The 17,034-nt window shown below is 34.7% G+C and overlaps 1 protein-coding gene across 3 annotated transcripts in view; it reads right to left on the minus strand.

Annotated features, from left to right (window-relative positions):
• LOC108908300 (failed axon connections) overlaps positions 1-17,034 on the minus strand; it is a 98,663-nt gene that overhangs the window by 63,040 nt on the left and 18,589 nt on the right. The window contains exon 1 of one of the 3 annotated variants that reach the window (XM_018712319.1): positions 15,414-15,430. The exons of the other annotated variants lie outside the window; for them this stretch is intronic. The gene's annotated coding sequence lies outside the window, so the exon portion shown is untranslated. Of the gene's footprint in view, positions 1-15,413; positions 15,431-17,034 lie in introns of those variants that run through there. 3 annotated transcript variants of the gene reach the window in all.

A 17,034-nucleotide genomic window follows, 5' to 3' on the forward strand; every position in this document is an offset into this window, starting at 1 on the left:
TACTTTTTTGTAGGAAATGAAACTTCCCGAAAAAAAACAAGATTTTTTTTAATTACGTTAATTTCCATGCTTAAAACTAAGTTTGTCGTTCGTGTAAAAAATTATGACATAAAACCTTCTCAAATGTGCAAAAATTCTTGAAGTCTTATAGAATATACCGACCAGGTTTCGTAAAGACGCAAGATTTTACCATCATTCCAAAGTTTCCGGGAAGTATGATGGGTTCATTCGGTAAATTTTCAAAAACGTTCTTATTTGTATACACAAAGTATTGCTCATAATTAGGCGATCCTGAAAATTTCAACTCAATCCGTTGAGCGGTTTTCAAACTAGTATATGATTTTTAAAATGCGAATATTTGTCGTGTCAATGCAATGACGTCACCGCATGGGCCGGTCAACCGGCTTGGCGCTACTTCCAGATGAGTTTCTGCATTTACAGAATGTTTTAGCTTTTGTGCATATTAAATTTAAAAAATGTAAGCAAATTTCGCAGATTCTTCCAGTTTGCCAGAAGTAGGTTTGTTAATGGTTGTGGATTTTCTTAATAAACACCAATGCTCTATCTGTGCTGAGATGAGAGGAGTGAAAATGCAAAGGTTAGGTTTCAATAATGTATAAAGATTCTTAAAGTTCGTTTGTAGCGAAAGTTTTGATGTTTTTGTACAATAAGAAAAGTAAATAAGGATTTTACGTTTAATTGGACTAAACCGTTTCTGCCACACGTTTCAAAAGATTCTCCTAATCAAATACGAAATTCTTATTACTATTTTTATTCCCATGGAAGCTACATAAAATCTACCTAATATCTTATAAATATAGTAATAATATAATATTTAATTTATTATGTAGATATATATGCAATATATTTGCAATTTTTTTCTGTTGTGTCTTCCATATTGCTAACAAAATTCGGGATATCTTAACGTGCTCAATCGAAACTTAACAGGCAACTAAAACCCGACTACCCGACTGACTGCCAACACACGCAAGCATGCGGCATCGGTTTCCCATGCGGTGACGTCACACCCGCCGGTTCAGCGGATACTCAGGGCGCCAGTTTATGATTTTTTTGGATGAGTTGTAGGCGATATAAAATTCAAATTTTTTACAGAGAACCTTAAAATTGCAATATGTTTCCTTTAAGCAAATAAAAAAAATGCTGTCTAATGGGAGGTTTCGGAGACTCGAATTGAGGAGTATTTTCCGAAAGCGTCATAGATTTAATTAATTTTTAGAGAACTGACAACAATTTTAAGAAAAATATCGATTTTGCGAGGCTGTGTTGTAGACAATTTCATTTAGAACAAAAATTAACTCTTGCATTTTCTTCGCAGGGTGCGATCTAACCGAGATATTGAAAGAAAACAAAAAAAAGCATTTTTGTGCCACAGATAGTGAATAAAATTTTTCCTCACTATGTAGCGCTGATACATTTTAATGGGCTGTTTTGTTAACATATTTTTACAATTTATACAGTTTTCAAATTAAAAATTCATGAATAAGTCACATTTAGGGTATTGTTTTGAATATCGAAGGACCTATCGCGGGAATAAAAAAGAAACTTCACTTTCCATTCCTGCCTTCTGGAAAGGAGGGGGCGGGGGGGCGTTTCGGGAACATCCGCCCATTAATCCCTAATGGCAACAGCGGAAGAGTACATCGGTGGCTACAAATTGGTTTTCCCCGGGAACAATGCACAAACAACCGAAAGTTTGCCGTTGAATGGTAACCGGGGAGAAAGAAAAAACAAAAGGCCGTCCCGATCTATTGTTAGAGATTAATTTGGTAGAGTCGCCCAATTTGGCGATGGTCCGAAAGAAACGGTTACTTTCAACTGTTAAATGAATTTCCCCGATCGATTCGGAAAATACAGGAAAAACGTTAAGAGACTTTCCTAGAGTACGGTTCATTTATTTATCTCTCACAACAGTTATAAAATTTTGAGATGCTCAGTGGCACCTGAAAATAATTTTTATACAGAAAGAGCGAAGAATGAGCGCGGGCAAACGCGGCACAAATACAGCCGCACTGGGCCACCTGGCCATAAATTCGGTTGTCAACAAATGGCCTAGCAGTGCAGTGCAGCAATGCGGAATTTGGTGATTCAGGTAATTTTAATCTATTATAGGCACCTTATATTAATCATTCATATTACAATTGCGAAAGGGAGAAATATGAGGGATATTTTGTTTACTAATATTACAACATAGCATTTTGGAGAAATGAACATATAATAGAAATTTTCTACACTTTATATACAAATTATTATAATTTTTTACCTTTAGCGGAAACTTTTTTAGGGACGCATATGAAACTCATTAAATTTTATTGCTACACGTTTTTACTGACTTCGGAAAGACTATACCTGCCCTGCTATTTCCAGTCGAATTAGAGTTTAAACGTAAAAAATTATTAGTAGACATATTTTACTGACCATGAAAATCTAGACGACCTATCGGAAAATTAGTTATTTGATGTTGCGGGCAATTAAATTACCTACAATTTAAGGTGCCTAAAGTCATATTTCATCAATTTATTAATTGTAAAACAAAGGTCGAACACGGAAAAATCTATTTTCGAATATTGCGCATTATTATTGTAAAATGCGATGGATGTTGATGAAATGTATGGAAAAGACGGTGAATCAAAAAACCAACATGCGTGCCAAAGATCGAAGTTGATATCGTAGATACAGGTTCTAATTGATCCGAACAAACGTATCGAATAAGAAAAATTTCAAAAAGTTGAAATTAAGTTGCCCTTGACGTACAACTAACAAAGAACCCAGGACGTGCAGAACAGCGTTACAAACAAATTGTCCCAAGGTCAGGCAAAAGCTGCTCGGGAATTCGCTCTTTTGCATTAAATAGAGAGCGCTTAGAAGTTAAATAAATAAAATATTAGATAAAAAATCTTGGCGTTAATTTTACGAACGCTAGCGCGTTTATTATATGAATTATTATCAATGTAAAATTTTTTGAAAATAAAAGTTTAACCCTTTCGTAATAGGAGACAGAGGCGTAGGAGATTTTTTTTAAATTACCGTAAAAGTAAGCTCTATTTAATGCAAAAAGAGTGAATTGCCGAGTGGCTTTTGCAAGTTTTCAGGGTTTATGACCACCATTTTCCCTTATACTAGAAAATCTAAGAACACGGTGCCCAGCTGTTGTACAATACTTTACACTTGAAAATGTAAAGACTGATTGTTTTCAAATGTTATTACAAAACCATTCTGCACAATAAAACTATCGATTTAGTAAGCACTCAAGTATACATCCGCTTTATAATTTATAACCCTACGTTTTAATAACCATAAATAGATTTTCTCATACTTTCTAATAACTACAGCAGAAAAATAGTTACGAACATGTTTTTGACACACTTTTCAATGACCACGTATTTTTACTGCAAGGAAATACCGGTATATAAACAAAATCCCAGGTTGCTGCGTGTAATTCAGAATTCAGGACACCCCGTGTACAGGCTATAACCCTTTATCGAGACCTTGGAAAATCTCTTATTTTTTTTCCACAATCTTATCTACCTACGTAAATCTCATCGAAATAAAAACTTGCAGAAGCCGTCTAAAAATAGGGATTTATTTACAAGTACAAGCGCGAGTGCGATATACATAATTTAAAAGGCCTGTTAACTTGTTAACCGCTGTTATCCTAGCGAATAAATACGACCTGGGAGTTTGGAATTTATGGCTTCGCGAAAGTGGTATTGCAATGACTCATTGCCCAGTACCATGGAGGTCGGAATAAAAAGTGCATCCCATGTATTACTTCTGCAGCCGTGTGGAAATAATCGCACTTATCTGTTTATTGCACGCTTTTGACGACATTTCCTGCACAAACTAAGCTAATATTGACACTAAAAAGTAGGCTACGTTCCGTGTAGATGCACCTCGTCTCAGATTTTATATTTCATACAAGTCTAAAGTTTGCACAGCCCTAAAATCGTTGTAAGTGCATTACTAAATCCTTTGTTGCCTTTCGTTTGCCTTTAAAATACTTTTGTCGTTGTGTTAATATAATGTCATAAAGCAAGTTACTCGCAAAGCTTTGTCCCTTCAAGCAATCATTCTAATACCCTGTATGTAATGTATTGACGAGATATTTAAAAAAGAAAAACATATGTAGAAAGTTCTAAGAGATAATGAGGTTCAATTGTTTTACTGACAGCATATTCTGATTCTGTGGAACTTTTTAAATCGAATTAGAGTATGTCGAGGAAACACATCCTTTTAGATATCCTGATTCGATACCAGTAGACTGATCTTAATAACTAAAAGCTTCGACATTCGAAAAAGAAGCTGTTTTTTAGTAGTCGACGTTAAATTTTAAAAAAGTACATGAATCTAAGATAAGCCAAGAAAAATAATTGGGAACTATTAGTATCACTGCCCGAGGGACCTTTCCTAAAAAAAAAAACGCTAATGTAACAAAGAAACAGCTACGTTGCGTACTTCCGGCTGAATTTGTGTGTATCATATTTCGTGAGAAACACTACAAAAACTCGCCTGGCAGTTCGCAAAGAAATATCGCGTGTCCAATGCGAGGTGTTTAATAACAGGTATTACAATTCCTTCATCGATAAAGGACGTCCGACCGGGCCCGTTTCCATTGCTGAAATCATGCGAAAGACACCAACAAATCAGGGACAAGCTGGACCGTAATTGTCTAGAGAAAAAAACGGTGATGTATTTTAATTGCCGGTACGTTTTTTATGGGAGCGACTGAGGTATAATAATTCCAAGGCCGGCAAATGTGTTTACATAGGTGTAAAAAGGGGAGTGGGGCTATTTAACTACTACATGGTGATCCTATACAATGCTGCCAACTCTTTTCGGGCACCCTTTAGTTTACCACGCTCCTTTAACCTCCAAAATTTGACACGTTCGGAGATTTTTTGGTTTGACGCGAAAGACCTTCTTATAGGTATCACCCTGTACAAGAATAATTGCTCTAAGTAATTATTCGCAACGTTATCGAAATGTTTCCGATTTTATTACCATGTTACTAAGGAAGAAATTTTTTAAATGGGATAACGAGTAGAAGTTCTCGCTCATAGTCGTAAATGCGGAGGAGGCCACGAACGGCAAACCCGTAGATAGTCCCTACCTGTCCGGAGTCGGTGAGTCATACACGGTCTACGGATTTGCTCATGTGAACAAATCAAAATATCCGGTACCGAAAAAAAAAGTTCCTTTGTGCTTCAAGCGCGACAGAGATCGGATTTGGTTAAAATTCCAAACCACGGGTTGGTCCACAATTATGTTTATTGCAATTTACTGGTCCAAATTTCATTTAGAACAAAAATTAGCTCTTGCATTTTCTTCGGGATATTTTGAAAATGCCATCACTACTAGCTTTAACTCCTAGGTAGTGTTTCTAATAAAAAAAAGATCGCTTTCATATTATTGAAGAGATTCCGAGTTGTTTCTTTTTTTATAATTTAATTAATTTAATAAATAATCCAGTTTCTGAAAAAATAACAAACAATCACGAAAATCAGAAATCTTGCGACTACGATTATGCCCCCCCTGCAATACCCCTAACAAAACTCTACTTATCTACGCCAATGATTATTTCAGGCTTTCCACGATAGCTTAGTATTTTAAGTCGTACATTTAGAAAATCTCATGACCTTTTTATGAAATAAGCAAAGCTACAGTGATTTTAGGTGTCATAAATCTTTCCGATCTCGATTGAAGAAGAAATTATGGCAGTATGTACCAGGTTGGGTCGCTGACGCAGCAACTCGGCATTGAAATATTTGAAAAACTTGTTCCCATATTTACTAAGCCATACCCACATACAGGTCTGGTCGAACTAAAAGTGGAGGTGGTAGAAATATATATGCCCAGTGAAGAATGCGCGCGCGGACAGAGGAAAACAATTACAGTTGCATTGGGCGACTGGGCAATAAATCTCAGCTGTTGACAAGTTATTGACAAATTGCCTAGCAGTGCAGTGCAGCAATGCGGAATTTGGTGTTACTCAGGCTCAATTTATTGTAAGCCCTCACTATTAATCATTCATTTTACAATTGCGAAAGGGAGAAATAAGATATTTTGTTTACTAAAATTATTACAAGATGGCATTTTGGAGACCTTTGGAAACGGAACAAAACGAAATTTACCATCATCAATGTAATAAAATTGTTTGAAGACATAAATAATTAAAATAAAATTGGTCAAATGAACATATAATAGAAATTTTCTACAAATTACTATAATTTTTTACCTTTAGTAAGAAACTTTTTTAGGGACGCCTATGAAACTCATTATATTTTATTGCTGGGCGTTTTTATACATGTTCAACTGACTTCGGAAAGACTATAACTTTAATGTAAGTAAAAAAGTAACAACACCAAAATAACAGCTTTGTTTTGTTTACCCAAGATCTCAACTGATCTGCTAATGACAGATCTCGAGTAAATAAAACACGTCGACGAAAATAAAGCGAGATCGAATACGTACATCGGTATACGAGTAGGACAACTTTCCTAGTTCGAACAGCGGACATTGCACGTTACAAATCTGTTCAATGAAGCACATCCGGACGATTCGCACTTCGTACATTATGCAAGGAAGTTAGTCACCGAATTTCGAGGAGCAGGAAGCCGTTCGAATTACTATGCGAGCCCGGCGCGAAGCGATCTCTGTAAGACTTCTGTCTGTGGGGTGCTATAAATACAATTGTATTAAAAATTATTTTAACATATTTCACAAACAAAGGAATGGTCAATAGGACTGAGATCTGGCGACCACGGTGCACATGCTGTTTACAATTATATTCGAAATAAAGCGGGTCCTTTGAGGAATTTAGAGCTTGGGGAAACATTTCGCCGCCCCAATTGTGGACGGTACAATTGACTAAATGGACGAATTGTGTTCAGCAAACCTGACAGAGAACTGTTCAATGTTTAGCGCTCAGTTCCGTCTCTATCGGCGTCGTTCTCTCGGAATAATCCAATTACATGTCTGTTTGACAGAGCGTGGAAAAAAATATTAATTTCAACGAGCTGAATTATTGTGCACAATGAATACGTGGGTCCTTTGATGTTTCGACCGGCCCGCACATAGGGAAGGTAGCCGAGATATTAATGTATACGTTATTGTTACTGCTACAAGGAAATAAGTTGTTTTTTAAATTGCAATACAATAAATAAATAGAAGAACTAAAATATATGAGAATGGGAACATACAGTGTAAAAATCACTTCATTCGTAGTTGATATTACGTATTTCCGAGCAAAGAGGAACACACAGTTGTGTACAAACAGTTACCAACACACAGTGTATTACAGGGTATGACTGAATATGGCAAAAAATTTTAAAATGTTCTGTATTTCTTCAACGAATGAAGATACGATTTTAGCCAATCCAACTTTTCTAAAAAATCGAGCCTATAACATCCAAACCATTTTTTGTGTATTTTCGAGAAATATGAAGAACACCCCCAACACTGGCAATTTTGTCCCACCCTACACTACATTTTGAGTATCGATTTAGTATCAATAAAAATCCCAAGTAGCAGTTTTGTTCCACAGCCTACAAATTGCTACAAATTCGAAGAACTCTTAAGGTCTAAGGGCACACTGTAAGCCCATTAATCTATAGAAACTCATGCCATAAATTATGAATGGTTATAAATGGTAGTACAAACCATAATAATCGGCCCTGATTGCGGCCATAATAGACCCGCATTACTACTCCCAAATCCGAGAAAATTTATTTCACGGATAAAGGTCAGGCGTGACCGATTCCATTTTATTACAAATTATCCTTAATCAGAATTTATTTTAGTTGGAAGAAACCCGAATTAAACTTAAAAAGGTTGGAATAGTCGGAAAATATCATTAATTTGTATTATAAATCACGGATTTTTCCTATAAACAGTAGTAAATGGAGTCGCTGTGGAAATAAACTTCAATAACATTTCTCGATGGTCTTCGACTAAATGCCAATAAAATTATTACAACAAAGCCTTTTAAGGATAAAATACTGCTATTAAGTAAATGAAAATGATTCGTCGTAAAACGGCTTTCACAAAACTAATTCGGTTTATTTTAATGGAATATTATATTCCAATCTATTTGCAACATCTGAAACAAATTCACATCTACACATTGACATAAATCAATGAAACTGAAATAAATAAAAGTTTACATTCTAAAAACTAAATCAAATGTAACAAATATTCAAACGTTTTAACTGAGTGCACCAGGAAATTGTGATTTTGTCACGTTATCTGTCAAGAAAATTATTTAAAATAAGACTTCAATCTTTTAGTTTCATATTAGAGCAAGGTTAAATTATCTAATGCAGTGTGACGGATTCTAATTAAAAAATACTAATTGGCGAATTAAAACTAAATTAGGTAAGTAGTAATCCTAACCCAAATTTTAAATTCATAATAAATAAAACTATAAACCAATGAAGAATTGAAATTTAAAATTGTAATATCTTAAAAAGTAGACTTATTAAATTACCCAAAAAATAAAATTAACAAGTACGCTATCATCTTCTTGAAAAATAAAGACTTAAATAGTCAGTTACTGCATTGATTTGAGAACCAATCAAGATAATCAACTCATACTCATAGTACAGTACAAATAATTTCGAATGGGAACCGCTTCTTAAAACATATGCCATATTTAATATTCACCCTGTATGTGTATAAATAATCTGTACCGAAAATATTAAAAAATCAAAAGGGAAAAACCAGAGAAAATTGAGATCTCTGCGTTGCGGTTATAAGTACTGATAATGTTGCTGAATATTTAACTGAAAAATTAAAAATAAAAGTAATTTAACCGCAACCAAGTCAGATAAGGGCAAAATCGGCGTCTATCAAAGGAAGTCTTGAAATAAAAATAGTTGAGTGCATTTCGTGCAGCTGATTTTTGTGACATTAAAATACAACTTTCTAATTAATCTTTATTACTTTAAATTATGCTCTGGAACACATCAAAGAAAAAAATGAGTGATACCTAAGACTCACTGTCCCTTTATAGTTAAGTGCTTTGTCTATATTTTCCACTATTATTCCTATATTGCCTCGTATCTTGTTCAAGCAAATCCGTGTACACAATTTGACTCCTCTTGTAAGTTATAACTATTCCAATACGTCAAAAAAAAAGTTTTCAGGTAAAAATATCGCGTGCTTACTAATATATGTTATTGTCTGTTTTCCATTTCCGTTTTAAAATAATGTTAATGGGCTTTGTTAATCGTCCTGGTAAAGAACGGATGTAGCGTAATTTGATTTTTACGACATTGGTACAATAGAATACAAAATTCCTAGAAGGATATCAGGCTTATATCCGAACCTATTACAAGAGAATCTGACTTTGTGACAGTCAAAAATAGTGAGGTATTAACGTTACACGATATATTTCACTATATTTTCTGTTTATATTCAGGCGTCAAATTTTTCCCTATATTAGTTATATTACATACAAGTTGCGTAAAACTGATGCGTAATAAATTATTTTGTTTGCGCTTTGGCGCAACGACCCCCATGTATTATTTATACTGTACTATCGTTAAAGTACGTAGAAATGTTAATGACCGTTATTCATACTTATAATTGCATTTTTATTGCATAATAAACCACGGTTATTAACAAAAACTGCTTCCAACCCGAGCGATTGGATAAATATTTGTATTTTAGGAATTTAGGCTGGGACATAGTTTATCTTCAGGAGAATATTCTAGTCATATTTAGTACCATAAAAAAAAATTGGCGCCTGTCACTAGATCTAGAAAAGTGGTAAACTATTATGTTTTTACGCTGTTTGGTAGCCTTGGTGTCTAATTAAATTGCTCACGAGACAGCGCAACTGCACAGAGAAAAGTTAGTCACACATTTTTTTATTTGTCTCAATAAACGCTACGGCTTGGCAGTAGATTGGTTTGCTTGGTATTTTCCATTTCTTTCGGTATGTGGTAAATAACAAATTATAATTGTCAGTAGTACTCGAGTTACATTTGATTTAAGCTCTGGGAAAATATGGCTCTCAAAAATTATTTGTAAAAGGGCAAAATTTATTTAGTATAGTCTTTCTGATCTCAATTGAAGGTTCGGTCGCTGACGCAGCAACTAGGCTTTGAAATATTTGAAAAACTTGTTCTCATATTTATTTAGGCATACAGGTCTGGTCGCCCAGTTAAAGAATGAGCACGTGGTCAAACGCGGCACAAACACAGCCGCAATTGGCCACTTGGCCATAAATTCGGTTGTCAATAAATGGCCTAGCAGTGTAGTGCAGCAATGCGGAATTTGGTGTGATGCAGGTAATTTTAATTTATTATAGGCACCTTCTATTAATCATTCATATTACAATGCGAAAGGGAGAAATAAGAGGGATATTTTGTATACTAATCACAACATAACATTTTGGAGACTTTTTGAAGCGGAACAAAACGAAATTTACCAACAATATAATAAAATTGTTTGAGGGCATAAATAACTAAAAATATGTTGTTGGTGAAAGGAACATACTAATAGAAATTTTCTACACATTATATTATACCAATTATTATAATTTTTTACCTTCAGCAGAAAACTTTTTAGGGACGCCTATGAAACTCATTAAATTTTATTGCTAGACGTTTTTATACATGTTCAACTGACTTCAGAAAGACTATACAAAGATATAACGTATGGAATTGAAATTTCATTTAAAATAGACCATATTTGAAAAGATTCGATAGTAAAATAGAAAATAATAAGTAACAAAAACAAATTATGATCTAAATAGACCAAATATCAAATTTCTGACCTATCTGAATTACTTTTGAAAACTAAATTAATTAATTAGAGAAAAAATTTACAGTATTTTCTTATTCGAAATACAATTTAAATATAATATTTACTATTAACAATCCAAAAAAGCATTGTTGTATATACATATTTTAAATTTTCTGGAGCGTATTAAGTACATCTACCCTTTCCCTAATTTGAATAAAACTGGGGCACCCTGTATATACAAAATTCTTTGTTTCACTATTAAAATTAAATTTATTATAAATCTGTAAACTTCCAACAACACAACTACAATATAACACAGATTCAGAATAGGGTTCTTTCCATAAGAGAATTTCTATACAGGGTGATTCAGAACTTATCCAAAAAAAAAATCTGGATGTATAGGGGACCCTTATAAATTCAGTTTTGTACAGAAAAAAATCAAAAAGGGCAGTTCGGAAAATGATTTAAAAATACACTTCTGCACGGCACTGGAAACTGGTCCACTGTAAAACCTGACCTCGCACAATGCGACCGGCGGTGTGATAAAAACGGACAAAAACTTTCACAAGGAAAGAAATAAATAACAATTTTATAGCACTTATTTTATATCGGCAAATTCAAATGCTTTTGCCTTTATTAATTATTAATAAAATTAATTTGTGTTTTTAAATAATAAAATCATTTGACATACCCGAACAGCAATTGTTCAAAATTGTATGCACTCACGTGTAAACACATTTGGGTCCGTCTTACTCACTTTCTACGAACTAACACAAATGTTGTCTTGCCATCATAACACAAATGCTTCACCATAAATTAAAACGATATCCATCAACTCTGAATTGCTATACACTCAAACCATTTTTGACACTAACTACCCATTTTTGACACTAACTACTAAAAAACTATTGTAAACACCACAAATAACAGGTAAATACTATCGCAACGACGATTGCAAAATCCAATTTCAGTATTCGGAGTCGCTGAAGCCACGTGGCTCTCCACGCGTATTGCGAATGACGCTAGAGACTACGGTTGTCCAGCTATGTAGTGGTTGAATGTATTATAACTTCAATAATTTTTTTCTCGGAAACTATAAGGATTTTATAAAAAAAATTTGTACGATATTGACTCCATTTCTCATGCCGCATCTATTCCCAAATTTTTTTGGATAAGTTGTGAATCACCCTGTATAAGATGTGAAATGTATTAATGATAAATGTCAATAAAATTTCATTCCAATTTTATTTTTTTTAGATAATGTGATAATATTAAAATGCATTACTGAAATATTGTGTCAATCTTAAGTATTAATATGTTGGTATGTTGGCAATGTCAACACCGGCCAATAATAAGAAAAAAATTAAAAATGAAAAACTTCGTCATAAGCCCAGAAACTCGGCAGAAAAGGACGCCTTTCCAACTTTTATACATTCAGTTCCAGGAAAAACGTAAAAGCCGCTACCAAGCGAGGGGTTGGAGCAGGTCGACACTTCAAATGCAATATTTATCGCGTGGCCGCTCGACCTTTTAACCTTTCGAATATTTTTTTATCCTTTAATCTCCTCCATGCCCAGCTAATTTGATCATGAGAGGGTCGGTCGGGGCTCGTTAAAGAACCAGTGAAAAATATATTTCCTGTCGAGGGGGTTGGGATTAAACCCCATTTCCAAAACGGTCGCCAAGGGTTGACCAAATATCCGTCCAGCTTCTGGCTTTTTATGAAATTTGTTATTCAAATAAATAAAAGTTAAAAGACGCGAAGTTAATATACATAGTGTACTACAAAGGTAGTTATTCCTTTAAAATTTCTCATACCCATATGTTTGTTTTACGACCGCTGCGAACAACGAGACTTTTATGGTGCCTAAATAATCTCGTTAGGAGTTGACCCATGCCGGGATACTTGATCTCTGGCATCGGAATGCGAAGAGAAGAAATACGGTACCATATCTCCTGTTATTATTAGAAAGAGAAACAGTTAAAGACCGCAGAGAGATAAGCCTGCATGCGTCGAAACAGTACCGTGTGATTTGACGAGTCGTTTCTTAAATTTATCGAAGATAAATACAACTATAAATATTTACCCGCGACTACTATATTTTTTTTAGCCAGCGAAGAGGATTTTTTTATCGAGAAGACCGCAGAGAGATAAGCCTGCATGCGTCGAAACAGTACCGTGTGATTTGACGAGTCGTTTCTTAAATTTATCGAAGATAAATATAACTATAAATATTTACCCGCGACTACTATATTTTTTTTTTAGCCAGCGAAGTGGATTTTTTTATCGAGAACGTTGTGTTTGTATAAAATGGTCCCGGCGTAAATAGAGTTATCTGTGTTTGGTTTATTCGTTTATTAAACAAATATTTGCGGAGAAAAAAAATGTAAACAAAACGCCGCGCGATATATCACAGGCATATTTCTCAAGTGATTGGCACATCGTTCCCGATTCACAATTGACACAAAAGGTCTTATGTTTAAAGATTTTGATGCGTTTAGAAATTAATAACATCTACGCGTACTGATCTCTATTAAAAAGCTCTGCAAACTATCATTCTAAGCGTAATTCAATATAACTTTCGACTGCTGGCAACGAAGACAGACGGAGTCAAAGATGTTCCCAAGAGTATAGAGTTACCCAGCAAATTAAGACTAATAGGCCGAACAGTCGTTATCCCGATTAAGCCTCTTATATGCCGTGAAGAAAGAAAAAGATATGTAGTCGTTATTCTAGGCTTTCATTAATGGTAACTGTTATTTGTTACTAAGAGAAAATTTTTGTTTTTGACAAATAACTGTAAAAAAGTAAACAGTTTTAACAAGTTGGTATTTGCAAAATGTGAATATTGTTATTTTTTGACTAAACCCCGTATTTAGGCATTTCATGAACAACTTTGTTAAATACAGTTTTTAACGAAAACATAAATTAAATGCACTTTGCTTAGGGAAAATTTCACGTTTTGAATTTTATTTTATTATATTTGATTACTACCCATGGCTTCCCGAGATAAGCAAAGCTCTCGAAAATTCAACAATAAAGAAGTTTACATGAAAAAAGTTGTTTTTACCTTGGTTTCTAAATCTCTACTGAAGCATTTCAAAGACATGGTAATTTTGAATGTCTACATTATTACCTGCATTAATTATTAATAGTATAAAAAAACCTCACGCAAAATGTAAACAAAGTTGACTTGAACAGAGACAAAAACATGTGACTCAGTGTGCAATCACGCGTTGCATTGACTTCCGATAGTAACTAATAAAATAATTATTCAAATGTCCTGAAAAATCATCATAGAGAAAAATAAAACAGAATCCGACAGTCGCTCTACCAGGGAAGTAGCCCCAGACCGATTCCTTGCATAATAATTTGCGACACGAAGATTTGTGGGCCACATTTCAGCAAACCTCGGCAACGGTGCACGTCCAGCTGCAAACGTGCTAGGCCAAACTGCGCAAACGATTTCCTTTTTCACAGCAGGGGACCGAAACGACCGATTAATTATAATAATTGAGACGTGTATTTGGGCAACCGTTTTACGCAGCGAATAGATAATAGAAGCGTAAAAGGAATGTTCATTAACGCGACTGTCGCGGAATGCGCCAGTGGCGTACCAATGAAACGTATAAATTATAATTCCATACGATGTCTCATTAGAACAGGATCGTTCCTATGCGTAAATTTCACCCACGTTCTGAATACAAAGCGTGAAATCGCTCAGACAGAATTTTCACCGAAGCTTCCAATCCAATCCCCGTATGACGTTCAGAGAATCCAATGTAGCAGACGCTCAAAAAAAAGTCACCAATGTTTCGAGTTTTCTAGTAAAACAGCATGCAATCGGCAACATCGAATTACGACCCAAGGACGATGTCAGGAACATAAGTCCAAAAATCTCCAAAATCCAGACACGACAAAGGCAAAAACACTGCGGAGATTCACCTCGAGAAATGGCGGAACCATCAAGACCTGTGATCAAACGTCGATTCTGATTTCCTGCGCTGCTGTGTATGTGTGTCGTACTCTCTACGTTGATTTTTAATATAAAAGTCAACTAGATATTCACTTTCTATTATTGTATTATAGTTTGGTTTACGACTTTATTAATATGACAAACTCTAACCGATTATAGAACTACAAAAAATATCAAAGATTTTGCTTTCTGCAGTCGTCCGACTTTTCCGGCGAGCCAAGCCGAAGCCGCGGCCGACTGCGACTCATTATCATACGTAATTACAAGAGACAAAGGAATGCAGCAGTTGCACATTCCATTTCTGGTGAACATAAACAATCTCGGAGTCGATATTTTTACGTAGCACATCTTTATCGCATTCGAGGCATGTACGGCACGTGGAAAAATGTTCAAGTGTGCAGGTCCCAACGGAGGAGGCCGCAAATTGAAACACTAGACACCAAATGGTGTAATTAGATGAACGACAAAGTATCGCTACTCAAATTTCCACCCGTGATCCCATAAATCACCTTATAAATTTTTTGCATACACGCCTATGGTTATGGTGACATATTTTTTAAACCAAAATTTATTTTTGGATATTCTGTTCGCCTCTCGTGAAGTTTTACTCCGGATAAAATTAAGAGCAATCTGCAGCAGTATATTATGTGATCTAATTCTTATACATACCTTAATACCTATAGGAACACTCAAGAATAATACAAACCGTACAAAACATTAATAAATCATATATAAACACGCAATGTTTACGATGTTCCTTTATACAAGAATAAATTTAGATGTTTACGTACCACAGAAGATAATTCTGTACTAAAATAGGTTAATATGTGACTAAATTATTTGTTGTCGATGATAAGCGATAAGGCTGACCTTGAACTGGCGTCTTTAAATCACAATTTTTTCACTTCGAATTTGTATGCGCTTTTATCTTGTTCAGCGGCAGCATCGAGAATAATAAATAATACCATGTGCGCGTAAAAAAAATACTATTTCCGAACAAGTGGCACCGCCACAATGAAACTTTCGAAAACGCTTCGATTAGCCTCGTATCACAAATACCTACTCGTATGTGTAAGCCTATATCTTTGACGTATCTCTTCTCCTCAGCGTTGGTGGTAGATTTTCACAAATACATATCCAAACAAATCATATGAAATGAATCAAACATTCTTCGATATCATAAATCTAATAAATCTAATCAAAAGCGTTTGAATGATTCTTGAAAACGAAGAACCTCGTACTACGTAAGAAGATGCCATGGTAAACATGGAGAAAAGCAAACTTCAAGAATGGTTATGAGAAAAAAAGATACTCTTTGATACAGACCAACTGAAGTCCTACCTACGAGAAACTGTAATACAAAAAATTTGCGTAGATGAAAAGGCATCGACTAGCACAAATACACTATTAATTATTACTGTGAACTAAACCCGATTGAATTAATATGGAAACAAGTAAAAGGAGATGCAAATTGCTAAAGAAAATAAAACATTTAAATTGAAGCAAAAGACTGGCGAAGGCATACCCATTAATGTCCAGAAAAAAGAGCAAAAAATAATCTGTCCTATTATAATCAACATTAGAAACAGTGACAGCTTTATTTACTATTTGCCTGTCTGTTGCCTTATTTTTGTTATTTAAATATAGATTTTTAGTGCCTCATCGTTGTGGAAATTTATTTGCAATAGCAAAGCTTTCTAAAACCTGTTTATTTATTGATATAAGAAATAAAACAATGTTGTACTTGATGATAAACGTAAGTGTCTGTATTAGCGCTATCGGAATTAATTAAAACCAAAAGTTTTCCACACACTCCTCCAAAGAGTTCCACACTGGTATAAAGAATACCACACACCCTCTGTTAAATATTGTAGTTTAAATGAAATCCTGAACAAAACATGTGCGCTATAGCACCGTAAGGAATTGAAAATATTTATATTTATACTTCTAACAAGCTACGTGAGAACGCAATGATTCATAACCGTCAAGATATAATCCGAAGCGACGTAAAATTGAAATATTGTATAAACTAAACAGTTCAGATTATCGATCTCTTGTACCCAGCCTGACCACTGGCAACACACGGTATTACCGATCTATTAAAAGTTTCCCGAAGTACCTAGGCAACATAAATATGTTAATTCCCGCGAATGTTTACTATAAACGCCTCCATTTTACGGTTTCTGATACCCACCGGTCAATTTGTCTGTGTACGTTTCGCGAGAGGGATTTTTAGTACGGGTCGTAATTTGCCGGCGGACTGAAAGTTAGAAAAACATCTGTCTAATAA

Source organism: Anoplophora glabripennis, unplaced genomic scaffold, assembly GCF_000390285.2.
Source record: "Anoplophora glabripennis isolate ALB-LARVAE unplaced genomic scaffold, Agla_2.0 scaffold18, whole genome shotgun sequence".
NCBI classification, from domain to species: Eukaryota; Metazoa; Arthropoda; class Insecta; order Coleoptera; family Cerambycidae; genus Anoplophora; species Anoplophora glabripennis.